Source organism: Gymnodraco acuticeps, unplaced genomic scaffold (assembly GCF_902827175.1).
Source record: "Gymnodraco acuticeps unplaced genomic scaffold, fGymAcu1.1, whole genome shotgun sequence".
Lineage (NCBI taxonomy): Eukaryota > Metazoa > Chordata > Actinopteri > Perciformes > Bathydraconidae > Gymnodraco > Gymnodraco acuticeps.
Genome location: NW_022990673.1, coordinates 3,908,212 through 3,921,459, shown reverse-complemented (window position 1 = coordinate 3,921,459; position 13,248 = coordinate 3,908,212). Strand labels below are relative to the sequence as shown.

The following is a 13,248-nucleotide window of genomic DNA, read 5'->3' as shown; positions in this document are numbered from 1 at the left end:
TTGCTACTTTGTTCTTGTACCCCACTACAATTCAAAGGTTAATAGTGTACTTGCATCACCTATTTAACTCTTACGGCCCGTCCACACAGCGGCGTGCGTTGAAGCTTCCAACGCTTCTGCCCATTCGCTTTGAATGGGGTGACGTCACTTTTAGCCGAACTGCATCGTGGGAAGCGACGTGGAGCGTTGCTGGCGTGGCTCGCTGCAAAAGTTGAGAAATGCTCAACTTTTGACGCCTCGGCAGAAGCGTCAGCCAATCGAATCATATGCCAGTACAAGCTCTAGCCAATCAAACCGCTGCTTGTGTGTCAGGGGCGGGAGATTCATGTGATTGGTTGTTGGTCAAGTGTCAGACATGCCCGCCGGCAAGCGTCAACGCACGCCGCTGTGTGGACGGGCCGTTACGGCCCGTCTACACTACAGGCGTCAAAAAATGCTTTCAACGCTTGTGGGGTGACGTAGGATCTTTTCAAACTTCGCCGAACTGCATTGTGGGTAGCATGGCAAGGCGTTGCAAGCATCGCGAGCGTCTATCGGCGTCAAAAGTTGAACAATGTTCAACTTTTGAGGCTCGATGCTTGCTCGAAGCTGGTGTCACCCAATCAAATCCCGTTTATGCAAATCCCGCCAGTACAAGCGCTAGCCAATCAAACCGCATGCAAGCTGGGAGAGCCAGACCGCAGTTAATTTCCTTATATTCCAAACGAGAAATTACGGTAGCAAATCACCCGGTTCTTTCCGACCAGAACTATTTACCGGGATACAAACCGGAGGAACCAGGCATGGAGGGAGGTGGCAGAGACAGTGGGTGAAACTGGTAGGTTTTCGCCTGTTTTGGGATTTTATATCCAGTTTACTTCGTTTTAACATTGCTATTGCTTTGTATGTCGGGGGCGGGAGATTCATGTGATTGGTTGTTGGTCGCGTTGCTCGCAAAAAATCGCCAAGCTTCAGACACGCCCAGCTTCAAGATTTTTTGATGCCTGTAGTGTAGACGGGCCGTTACGTCCCGTCCACACTACAGCGTCGACAGCTTCAATCTGCCCATTCACTTTGAATGGGGTGACGTCACGTTGCCTCGCTTTTTCGCCGAACTGAATTGTGGGTAGCATAGCGGTCCGTCTCCGCCGTCAGAAGTTGAACAATGTTCAACTTCTGACGCCGGAGTAGCCAGCGCCAGCCAATCAAATCCCGTTTCGGAAAATCTGTCAGCTCAAGCCGTAGCCAATCAAACCGCGTCTAAGCTGGGAGAGATATCCCGCCGTTCATTTCTATATTTCAAAAAAAGATGGAGGAGAAACTAATTATCGCCGTAGCAAATCACCCGGTTTTGTATGACCAGACCCTCTTCACCTACCGGGATACAAACCGGAGGAACCAGGCATGGAGGGAGGTGGCAACTGGTAGGTGAAACTGGTAGGTTTTCGCCTGTTTGGGGAGTTTATATATATATTGCTCCCATAAAATCCCCGGGGGTTTTTGCTTTGTATGTCAGGGGCGGGAGATTCATGTGATTGGTTGTTGGTCGCGTTGCTTGAATAAAATCCCCAAGCTTCAGACACGCCCAGCTCCAAGCTTTTTTTGAAGCTGTAGTGTGGACGCTCAGTTACAGTCTCTGCAAGTTCATTGTACTGCACAAGTACTGTTGCAGCTGCTAGCCAGCAATAAACTAGATAAGGATACATTTTTTATTTTCAATTAATTTAGCTTTTCTTGACGGATAAAAGCTTAATGAAAACTGTTACATGATTAATAGTTGTATTATTGATTAACACATTTGGCTCAAGTGTGCAGTATTACATATTAAATAGCTTGTGTACATTATTGACAGTTAAGGCTAAATACAGGGAGTTGTATCTGCTGTTCAACACATCATTACAGAAATAAAAAGATGTAAGACTAATATCTTGCTTCCTCTTATAGACAAGAAGAACACAAAGAATCTGCGCTTGATTGGTGAGTAAAGACAATCTGAAATGAACAACAGCACATCACTAGACTGTGGTTAACTGTTTTAAAAGATGAAGAAAATGTGCTCCTCAGTTTCCAGACTAATTTAAGTAAGTTCTCGTTGGGTTTACAATCGGGGTTAAAACATTATTATTAGCTAATGTTCTTGATTTTTTTTATTCAAGGTCTGAAACCACAGCAAATGTTTTGCCCTTTGACAAGTTTTCATATCAAAATACATGTTATTCTACACCTTTTTTTGGATTTGGGAAGACCTTCAGCAGTTAAGAATATAAAACACATATTCATTGTATTAAAACAAATCACTATAAACATCTGACCTAAAGAAGTATATCATAATTGCCTTTGCTTCAAACACACTTGGACAAAAACACACGTGTAAAATGTAATTCTGCCCGTCTGTGACCGCAGCTGTTCGGTTTTTATAAACCTCTGTGGGCGTGGCACCCTCTCCATTGAACTCCCACCTATTGACTTTTGTGTTGTCTTTCACCGCCAGGACCTGTGCCTGGTATGTTCCAATGTTTGTTTTCTTTAACCCTTCAAATTCTTCAACTTACTTTGAGTGACAGTATATCTTGACAGTCTGTATCAATGGTTAATTTAATGCTTTCCATTTATATTAAAAGGGGTGAAGAAGCAGAGCAATGCTGACAGAGCCACGCCTGAGCAACAACACAAGCTGCGGCGCAAAACTGTGTTGCTGGATCCAAGCAGGTGCTAAGTATACCATTTACGGTGTGTGCATACTTCAAATCATCTGTGGCACTGATGATTTTCAAGTCTTAAAGGATCTATTTCTCATCCTCTGTTTTTCCATAATTCCTGCATGTCATTCCACTATTCTGTTTCCCCACCTTTCCTGTCTCTCTCTGCCTACATTTAATAAAGGCATGAAATGCCCCAAAAGTCTTTAAATAATAGTCATTAACATTACAATTTGCAGAAGTAAATTAACAAACTGTAAACACATGGTAATGATTGAGGTTTTTTTAATTTCTCTGAACACTTGTTTTTGAAGGGGGAAAAAAAGACCGTCTTAACCTTTGTTTCATGTTTGTGCAGCCTTCTATGAAGGGGACTCAAGGACTGAGAGGGGACTCGAGGACTACTCCGTACACATCTCTGGACCTGGTTTGTGACGGTGTTGATCCATGTGGAAGGGACACAGACACCCCAAGAGGCCCCTGTTTCACCTTTAAATGATCTGGACCTGTGCCTGGTATGTTGCAATGTTTGTTTTATTTAATCTTTTCAAGTCTTCAATTTACTTTGAGTGATATAGTACATCTTGAAAGTTTGTATCAATGGTTTATGTAATGTTTTCCATTTATATACAAATGTTTCAAGCTAGAAACCTCACATATTCCTATCAACAAGTGATTTTGGCTAAATACCCAATTAAACAAAGCCTTTTTATTCCACATTATAAGATCATTCCACTTTAGTGCTACAGCATTTTCAGACAACAAGCCATTGTGGATTGTATGTATTGCCCATTTGCATCATTGGTGTTACAGTGTTCTCTCCATGCACCACAGAACCAGAACCACATGGACCCAAGACCAGAGTCATCAGAGGCAGTGCAGCTCAGGATTCTTTCAGGAGCCTTCAATCCTTCATCTTCATCTAATAAAATGTAAGCAACCAATTTGTATCAGATACTATGAGTAGATTTAATGTTGTTATATAACCTGGAAACTGTGTTCATGGTTTTTATACCTTGTAGCATATTTTCCACTTCTCTCATAAGTTGATGTCTGTGTGTGTTACGGCAACCATATCAATATTGTTTTCCAACATTTTGTTCCTGTATTATGATATTTATCATCTTGTTTACTGATTGGAGAGAGTCTTCAACACCCAGAAGACTTCATCTCTACACTGCGGCTGCAACAGCAGCAATCAGTCCTGACGCAGGCACATGTTCTTAACCCGAACCTTCACAAACACTTGATGCTCAGCCGTCCTGGTAGGGGATCCCTCTAAGACTTGGCCTACCTAAAGGTTTCTCCCTTTTTCCTTAACCCTTGGATGCATGAACAACCAATACCTACACTCTTCCATGAGTGGGGTCAAAAATGACCCCAATTAGAATCAATGTGTTTTTGCAATGAATTTAAAAAATGTCTTTAATTTTGGTTAAAGATGATTATATTTATTATATTTGGGTCAACAAAAGACTGATTTTACATTTAACATGCTTATTTATAACTTTTTATAAAAAATATTCACAAGAAATAACATCAAAAATCTTCAAAAATTATTGTTAGTATGTCCATCTGTCTGGAGGACAAAAAAGAGAATGAACATACATAAGACCAGAACACTGTCCACTCACATGTGCCCACACAAACGTCTTTTCTCTATTCACTGTGTGCAGTTGTCACAAACTATTTGCTTTTGGCTGTGACCATTGCACACTGGGGTACTGCATTTCCAACAGCAATTGGTGGCTTTGCGATCTTTGTTTCTTGGACACATCTGGCACCTCTTTCTCTTCTGTTGGCCCTCTGTGCTTCTCTCCTGTTGCTGGTTTGCAGCTTTTGTCACTTCACACCTTCCCATTGCTTCAGTGATGTAGGTTGGTAGGTTCGGGGTACCTTCCAGTCGACTTTTCATATGAGGAGTCACAAGCTCCTTTGAGAGCTCTGTGAGGAAATGTCGCCGTGCGTTGGTGATACCTGTGGAAATTTCAGGGTGCTGAGCCCTGAAAAATGAGTAGGCGTTTAGAGTGGCTATATCAATCATGTTGTACCACAGCACCATGGGCCACCTCTGTGTCTGGCGCTTGCAGGTGTAGTAGCCAACCATCTGGTCAACGGTATCTACACCTCCTTTGGTCTGGTTGTAGAAGAGGATTATTTCTGTTTTTTTCTTTTGGCTGTTTTCATCCACCATCTTGCTGTGGCGCATTGTGCTGAGAAGCAGAACAGCCTTTCCCTTTTTTCTGATATAACTGATCATGGTCATGCTGCCATTAAACCCAAATTCAGTGCTGTGGACCTCCCTCGACTTGGAAGCCTTCATCACTGGAGGGATGTCTGGCTTGTTCTGTCGCAACGTTCCCACAATAGTCAGACCCTTCTCCAGGAGATGCTCTGCAAGAGGCACACTGGTGAAGAAGTTGTCTGTGGTGATGTTGAGACCTGTGTGTCTGAATCCACTGCACAACTGACGGACAGTGTTTTCCCCTAGATTCTTCTGGACTTCTTCCCCTGGTTGTCTCCCTGTGTACACAATTCCATCAATTGCATAAGGGGTGCGTGCATCACAAACCCAGAATATCTTTATGCCGTACTTGGCAGGCTTGCTTGGCATATACTGCAAAAACTTGGTCCTCCCTCAAAATGGTACAAGTTGTTCGTCCACTGTGACACAATCACTGGGGATGAATTTCTGCCTGCAGTTGACCAGGAACAGGTCCCATATGTGGCGGAAGGCTGTCATGTGGTCTGTTTCCAGTCGGGAGGCTCTGGTCCTCTTGTCATCAAAGCGCAGCAAACGGCGAATATCTTCGAAACGTCCAATTGACATTGTGGCCTTGTACATTGGGTTGTGTAGAGGACTCCCAAAGAGCACACGGATTGGTACATCCCAGTTTTTCTCACTTCCTGCAAGAATGGTCAATCCAATGAAGGCCATGAGCTCCTCTTTGCTTAGATTTTTCCACTCTTTTCCTCTGTTTGTTGCGACTCTTCTTCCCTCCATGTTTGTGCATCTCAACACCTCTTCTAATATACTATCAGTGGTAAACAGCTTCCATGCATCTATTGGAGAGACGGTGCTAAACCCAGGTGCAGGCCCTGATCGACTTCTCAGTAAATTGTGGCTTGGTGTTTTAGCCTGGGTGGGAGGTAACTCTGCCCAGTAAGAGCCCTTGCGGCTCATTCTGTTGGACACAATATCCATTTCTTCGGAGGAGGACTCAGAGGACTCCTCCGTGTCTGACTGATCTTGTTCGGCAGGAGCAGGTTGGTTCCCAGACGGCCTGACATGTCCAGGTGGACAATAATCTGGATCCTCTACATCTGAGATGTCAGATCCCGAGTCAATCCCACCGATGGGCTCTTCATCCCATCCGTTCAGGATCATATCTCGAGCAACGTCTTCGGGTATCCTAGCTGGCCTCCAAGTAGCCATGATAGTCTAGATGAGAAAACATAAAACAGACAATGTTTGAATGACACACAAAACTATAAATCAATATGTAGCTATCTAAGTAAATGTCTGTGCATTTATATGTAAGTAAAGGCACAGACATGCATGTGTACACACACACACACACACACACACACACACACACACACACACACACACACACACACACACACACACACACACACCAATATTCAATAATCATATAATAGGTTATCTAACAGGTTAGCTTTTATTAGAAGGAATTATGAATACAGTGAGTCTCTACACAACAAATGCAGTAATATCAGCTGGCTTACTAAACTAGTGTAATGTTAGCTAGCTTAGTAAGCTAGCTAATACTAACATTATTTTGTAGTTAGCTAACTAGTGTCTACTTTCTTGACCAACATGATACTCTATCACAGAAAAGTCATGGAGTTGATAAATGAAGATAATACTTACATGTATGCTGCTGTGTCAAACTGACCTCCTGGTGGTGAGACTGCAGGCATCAGATGTGTAAGTGGGACAGAAAATGTATCCTGACAGTCACAGTTGGTAAGAATCAAAGGTTCCCAAAGCAAACCCTTGAGATTCTGTAGGAAATGCTTGGTGTCATTTTTGACCCCGCTTATGAAAAACTGGGGTAGTGACAAAAAAACTGCAATTTCTTAAAATGAATAAAAACATTTAAAAAAATTCAAATGGCCTCAAGTCACAAGCATGTTTTATGAGGAATACCTGGAATATGGAAGTGTAAAAACCTTTAATTTCAGAGATTTTGAAGAATAACAACCCTCGGGGTCATTTTTTACCCCACTTATGCATCTAAGGGTTAATACGATTTTTCTCTGAGTTTTTCCTGATATACTTAGAGGGTCGAAGGCAGAGTGGATATGAAACGTTTCTATATATGGACACTTAATGGGGCAGACATATAAATGGCAGTTGTTGCTTCTTTTGAGCATTTAACCGTACTATTATTTCATGACATTTAGAGTGAGATTTTAATAGTTCAATTAAAATATACATATGTGACGTGCATGAAATGCATAGTAAAACTGTTTGTTTTATGCTTGCTTTTGTCTTGTTCTGGTTTGACTGCTATTATTTTATTAATTTGAAAAGTTGCTATGTTTTTTTTCTCTTCACTTCTTGTTTGATTTATTTAATTGATATGAATAGTTTCTGTATTTTAGATTTGTTGTTCTTCAGATTGTTATTTTCTTTAGTAATTGATGTGAAATGTTTCTGTATATTAACTTATTCACTTGAGTGATTTCTTTACATTTATTACAACATTTGTATCAATAGTTTCTGTATATAGTTGTTTTATCACAAATTACTTTATTTTTGTTCACCATTTCACTTTGTGGTTTTACAGAATATATTTGTTAGTAATTGATTTAAACAGTTTTATATAGTTTTTTTCATGTATTGTTTGACAGATTTTCATTCGTGTTTTTACTGAATACAATTTGTTAGTAATTGATTTGAAACGTTTTATATAGTTTTTTCCCCATGTTCTAGTTTTTGAAAATAAAATGTTCCAAATGTTACTATTTCACCAGTTCTTTTTGCATTTTCAACTTTTCCTACGAATAACATTCTACCTTCAAAGCCTTAAATCTTTAACATTATTTATACATTTGGAGTTTCATGCTACTTTTTAATATAATATTCATTCATATGGAAACCATTCAGTCATCCAAATATTCCTGATTATTCACTTTCTTCTTACACATTATATTTCAGCATAAAGCATTCCCACTAGCAATTTCTTCAGGAATTGCATTCTCTAGTTATTGAATACTGCCCAACAACAGAAATGGTAGCTGATATTTTTAACCAAGACTGTAACAAAGGGCATGATTGAAAAGTTTGTGTGTTTCATTTTTGGTGTTGAAGGTTAAAATGAAAGAAAAAAAAAAAAGTGTAAATGTATGTCATAGGTTGTCAGAATAAGATCAAGTGGGGGTGTTGAACTGTTGTGAACGATTAATCTCTTGAATGCTCTTATGCTGACGTCATATCTGTCAATCTGTCAATCACACAGCTGGTTCTAATAAAGGGATCATTGCTGGCTCACTCGGAGAACTCAGTCAGTGTCATGTGAACTACAATGCAAGTGTGTGGTGTCTTTTATTCCTCCGTAGTATTAGTCCAAGGCTATCTTTGCTGGTAATGGCTGCTGCCCCAACATGTCCCATTATCATTCATTTCACATCATATCACATGCATCATAATGTATCATATATCTCCTGATCTGAGTCAGCCGAGCCGTATCTGGCTGTGCAACACTCAGTGTCACATACTGTATGCAGAAGTATTATTTTAAGCAACACATTAAGTTGACGAAACACTCGAGTCAAATGTAATTAAAGTCAGATCCACTCGTGTCTTGGACGGGGCAGTGATATCATAAACCTGTTAATGTACGCATTCAAACACTTGTTCTTTTACCAGCTGTATTCACCTTGCAGGTGCAACTATGTGGCTTTGATCCTGGATAAAATGTTTAAGTCATGGATGTTTAAAGTTTAACTTCTTCATATTTGACTAATATTATAGTTGACTTTTCATTCAGGAAGTATGACGCTGCGCTGTCATTGCGCTTCTCCATGTTTGTGATTGGTCGAATGCTCCAGATACCACCCCTTTTATGTGAACGCGCACCTAACTAGATAGGACACGGCTGGCTTGAGCGAACGAGTTGTTAGCCAGCGTTGTAGGACAGTTTAGCGAGAGCGGCTTTGTTTTGGATTAAGTCAACCGGATAACTCAAAACATATCCAGGATAGGTTGAACTAGATTCGTAGTATACCCCCCTGGACATTGAAGTGTCCGGAGATCAAAACACGATCATATTTCACCATGATCCCGGACAGAAAGTCAGAAAAGTCATTTATGAAATCCTTATTGCACTTTGGTGGACGATACACGACTGCGGACTGCGCAGAGTACAGACGAGGCCGGGTTCAGTTCAAAAAGCTGCAACTCAAAGCTAGCGTAGCTAGTTACAGGGTGAAGCAATCGGCATTGGAGGCTAGCTCTAAACACTGATGCTATGCCCCCACCATGGCCGGTGGTACGTGGGGAACTGAAGAATGTACAGTCAGGAGGAGGAAGAAGTTCAGAGAACGGTGCAACATGACAAATGAATAGGCTGCAAACAGTTTGAGCGGATGGAGCAGTGACAACCCCATAGAGGACCGACATCTCTTAACCCTGCATTCAATCTCTGAAGATGGTCTTCCATCTGCCAGCAGCTTGTGGTAAAATATCAAGCTGATGTATCTTTCTGAGCATCTGGGAGTATGCTGTTTATAAAAATACCATCATTATTAAATGTGTCATTTTTATGACACCTGGATTCTTGAGAAATATGAAGCTGTCACATAATGTTGTGTATTTTGTTGACCAATATAAAGATGTTGAATTCTTCCTCAGTTATCTTTTGTGTAAATGCCCTAAAGGCAAGGTACAAAAAACACAACATAAAAACACTTCTCAAGAGTGTTAGAAAGGGCATTACACACATGGAAACAATAACAATTAAAAGCCAATAAGATACAAATAAAGAAGACATGAATGAGATAAATGAATTAGACAATTGAATACACAAGACCAAAACAAGCAAGTGCAACAATAAAATGGGCATCAAGTCATTGAGATGACATTGAGATACTCACAGACATGTTTAATGACGAGCCCAGGCTTTTATTTTTTGCACATTTATTTATCCTTCTTTTATATCAGAGACTTTTATTGCTGCAGCTGTTGTTTTCCATGTCATTTGGATTAAGAAATGAGGAAGCATCTTCTCCCATCATTGGAAACACTGACACCGCAGTGATTTATAATCCCTGTGAATAATTTGCAAAACATTCAATCTCTCTCCCTCTCTCTCTGTGCACGAGATACACTGATATAAACCTTCTCATTTAAAACGACCCGTGGGATGTTTAGGACAGAATCTCGTTCAACACAGTCGCTGCAAGCTGAGGGCACGGTCTGCTGCTTTGGACTTGTTAGAGCATTGTCATTAGCTGTTCACTTTATTTAGGAAAATAAGACATTCTGGTGGTAAAGTTATGTTTCCAACTGTTAGACAATCAAGGTTTTTTGCTTGCTTCAGTGCTATGCATCATGAAACTATAATAAGAAGTGTATTTCAAAATGACAAGGAAATGTTTGTGTGGACAGATATGCAGACCTCGTCCTCAAGCTGCTGGGTATGTTTTTCTTTATTTGCATTGCCGCATAGATAAATCACTTGACACCTTTATAGTTTGTGCTATGGACTACAGAGAATTGCTTTTTCTGGAGGAATGCCGTACCTTTGTGTACATAACCGTGTGCTAGTCGATTTATCATCAGGCAGCAATTTAAGTAATTAGGGCAGTGATAAATCTCATTTGTATTTAAAGGTTCAGGGACAATTTTACTATTGAATAGCAGTTCAAAAAGTGTTTTACACAAAGCCTTGACTGCAGTTTGTAAGTGCTATATATTTAGTCTCTTTCCGTTTTAGATGTGGTAATGCCATCATTAGAGTATATCTCTACACGTACAGAGCTCCCAGCTTCACATCTCTATATTTCTGTTTAAGCAAATTAGTAAATATGTTGTTTACTGTACGGATCAAGATAGCACATCAGCTCAAGCGTTGTATCAAATGTGCTATTTTTTGCTACCCTATATTTTGGAGGCAATTCGCGCATACAACAGTTCTGATCTCCTCTGAGGCGTGCCCCAGATGAAACAAAGCATACACCTCAATAGGTCTCCGTGGGACTGGCGGCTATCTGACTGGCTCTTGGAAGATTGACAAGTGAGCATTATTCTTCACAAGAAAGTGGCAGGCAGTCCCTTATGTGATATGGAGGCATGCAGAGGGTTGCTCTCTATCTTTCTCTTCATGTGTCTTTCTCTTTTTTTTTTAACACCTCTGCTTTTCAAGCGCCTCTGAGCATTTAAATTATCAGAATTCTGCAACATGGCTGTCTGCCCCCGCACTGTCAAATTTGGACGGATATGTTTCAGCAAGTGAGAGAGGTAGACATGGACGGTACACATACACTACACAGCCCGACACACACACACACACACACACACACACACACACACACACACACACACACACACACACACACACACACACACACACACACACACACACACACACACACACACACACACACACACACACACACACACACACACACACACACACACACACACACACACACACACACACACATTTGCACACAAGTCCAGCGTCACTGCTCCAGACAGGCAAACGCCTCTCGGCATACCCGGCAGTTGAGCCGGGCAGAAAAGTGGAAAAATGTGCTCCTCAGTGGAGATGCAGTCAGTCATACAGCTGTCCAAAACCAGCAGCTATCTGTTCACTTACAGACTAGAGGGCAAAAGGTCAGTCTTTTTATTCAACTTCACTCATTCGTCTACAAAGAACTCCAAAGTGAATAACTTTTATTATACAGTGTTTTATTGAAAAATTACGGAAATGTCCCTCATCGTTTTATTTGAAAGGTTCTACATATGAGATTGAAAAAGCGTGTACTAAAGAAAATACCTCTTTGTTAGTTAGTGCATGCAAGTCCCTCGCTCCTTTTAAAACACTTGACTGCTTTCTTAAAAAGACTAATAGAGTGACCTCCAACACAACATTGTAAAAGTTAGTACTTTTTGTATTATGTCCCAAGATTTAAGATGACTTGGTTCTTTGATATAACATGTTTTTCAAATCATTACTTCTCAGTTTAACAATAAAGAAAATAAAAATCAAAAGGATTTGATAGTAAAATGGCTGTAAAAACATTGTGCTCTCCATAGACATCTGAATCAAGCTGTATAAGAGCATATGTAACTATACCCCACAATAGATGGTCAATTGTATCTTCAAACACAAATTTCCAATTATACACTGCAGCCGTATGAGACAAAACTAAACAAATATGTACATGGATCTTAACGGGTAGCATTTGGATATTGCTGAGCGCAGATGTCACTGTCAACACAGACTGATTAAGGCTGATAAGAAAATAAATAAGCCACAGGCAGTCATTGTTATTGACAACACCATAGTGTGCCTCTAGTGAGCCAGAGCGTGCCAATTTTCAGGGAAAAAAGCACAATTCAGTCAGCAAGGCTAGATCTGTCTACGGGCCTGCCTGCTGGCACTGAGGGGAATATGGCTTCCTCCCGTGCTCTTATCGGTACTCATTTGAATAAAACATGTTTATGTCACTATGCTAAATAGTAGCATGCTCAGGAACTCATTTTAAATGGTGATGATCTGTCTAGATTTTTGAGTAAATAAGAGACTTGTGGAAAATTAACACTTACAGAGCTAGACTATGACAATCGCTCACAGACATGCTGCAGGGCAGGTGTAACCCTTCAGCATTAACCATTTTAAGTGACGTGACTAAAACAGAGAAGACTGTGAGTATCCCTTTATTTTAAAACAAGTTTAATGAAACATGGCACAATAAACAAATTCTGGGAGACACCCTTATGTCACAGGGAAGTGATTTCATTTAAGGAGCCAATAAGTCCTGTCTTTTCTCAATTCAGACAGAGGAGCAGAGGACAGAGGAGCTGACAATGACTGCATCTGCCTGCCTGCTCCAATATACATCAGTCTGAGCAGAAATGCCTTGTGAAAAGTAGAGACGCTCGCTGTGCGCTGGGCTGCTGCCAGCTCTGATCGATCTGGCAATGTTATCTTTGGCTATCTATTATTCTAATACCTTAATGAAATCTGGAACATCTTTCATATCTTGCCTGACTGAATTGAATTTAGGCAAATATAACAGTGACCCGAGATAGCATAGTGCATTTCAGTTCATTGGTCAGTCTTTTTTATATTTTATCTCATGCATATTAATCACAACTAGCATAATATCTAAAATACTTTAGTGGATTTGTGCTGCAAATCTGATGGCAGGGAGCAGTGCCACGCTTCAATATGTTCCGAATGTGAGCCTGCTCTTAAGCTGACCCTGTCACCTGGACAGGATGTTCATATATTGCTGCAGTAATCTCCATATCTAAACGTGAAGCTTTCGCTGGTCAGCAGAACATGTGTCCGCATGTGTGAGAGATGTC

The 13,248-nt window shown here is 40.6% G+C and overlaps 1 long non-coding RNA gene across 2 annotated transcripts; it reads left to right on the top strand.

Annotated features, from left to right (window-relative positions):
- The first annotated feature begins 1,636 nt into the window (after positions 1–1,636).
- Positions 1,637–7,238, top strand: LOC117555190. 2 transcript variants are annotated; one of them, XR_004570367.1, is made up of 6 exons: positions 1,637–1,956; positions 2,383–2,482; positions 2,601–2,688; positions 3,037–3,193; positions 3,513–3,610; positions 3,821–7,238. It is a non-coding gene; the product is annotated as an uncharacterized LOC117555190 (long non-coding RNA). The 2 variants fall into 2 exon arrangements; XR_004570366.1 differs by lacking the exon at positions 1,637–1,956 and having other exon boundaries at positions 2,062–2,482.
- Positions 7,239–13,248: the final 6,010 nt, after the last annotated feature.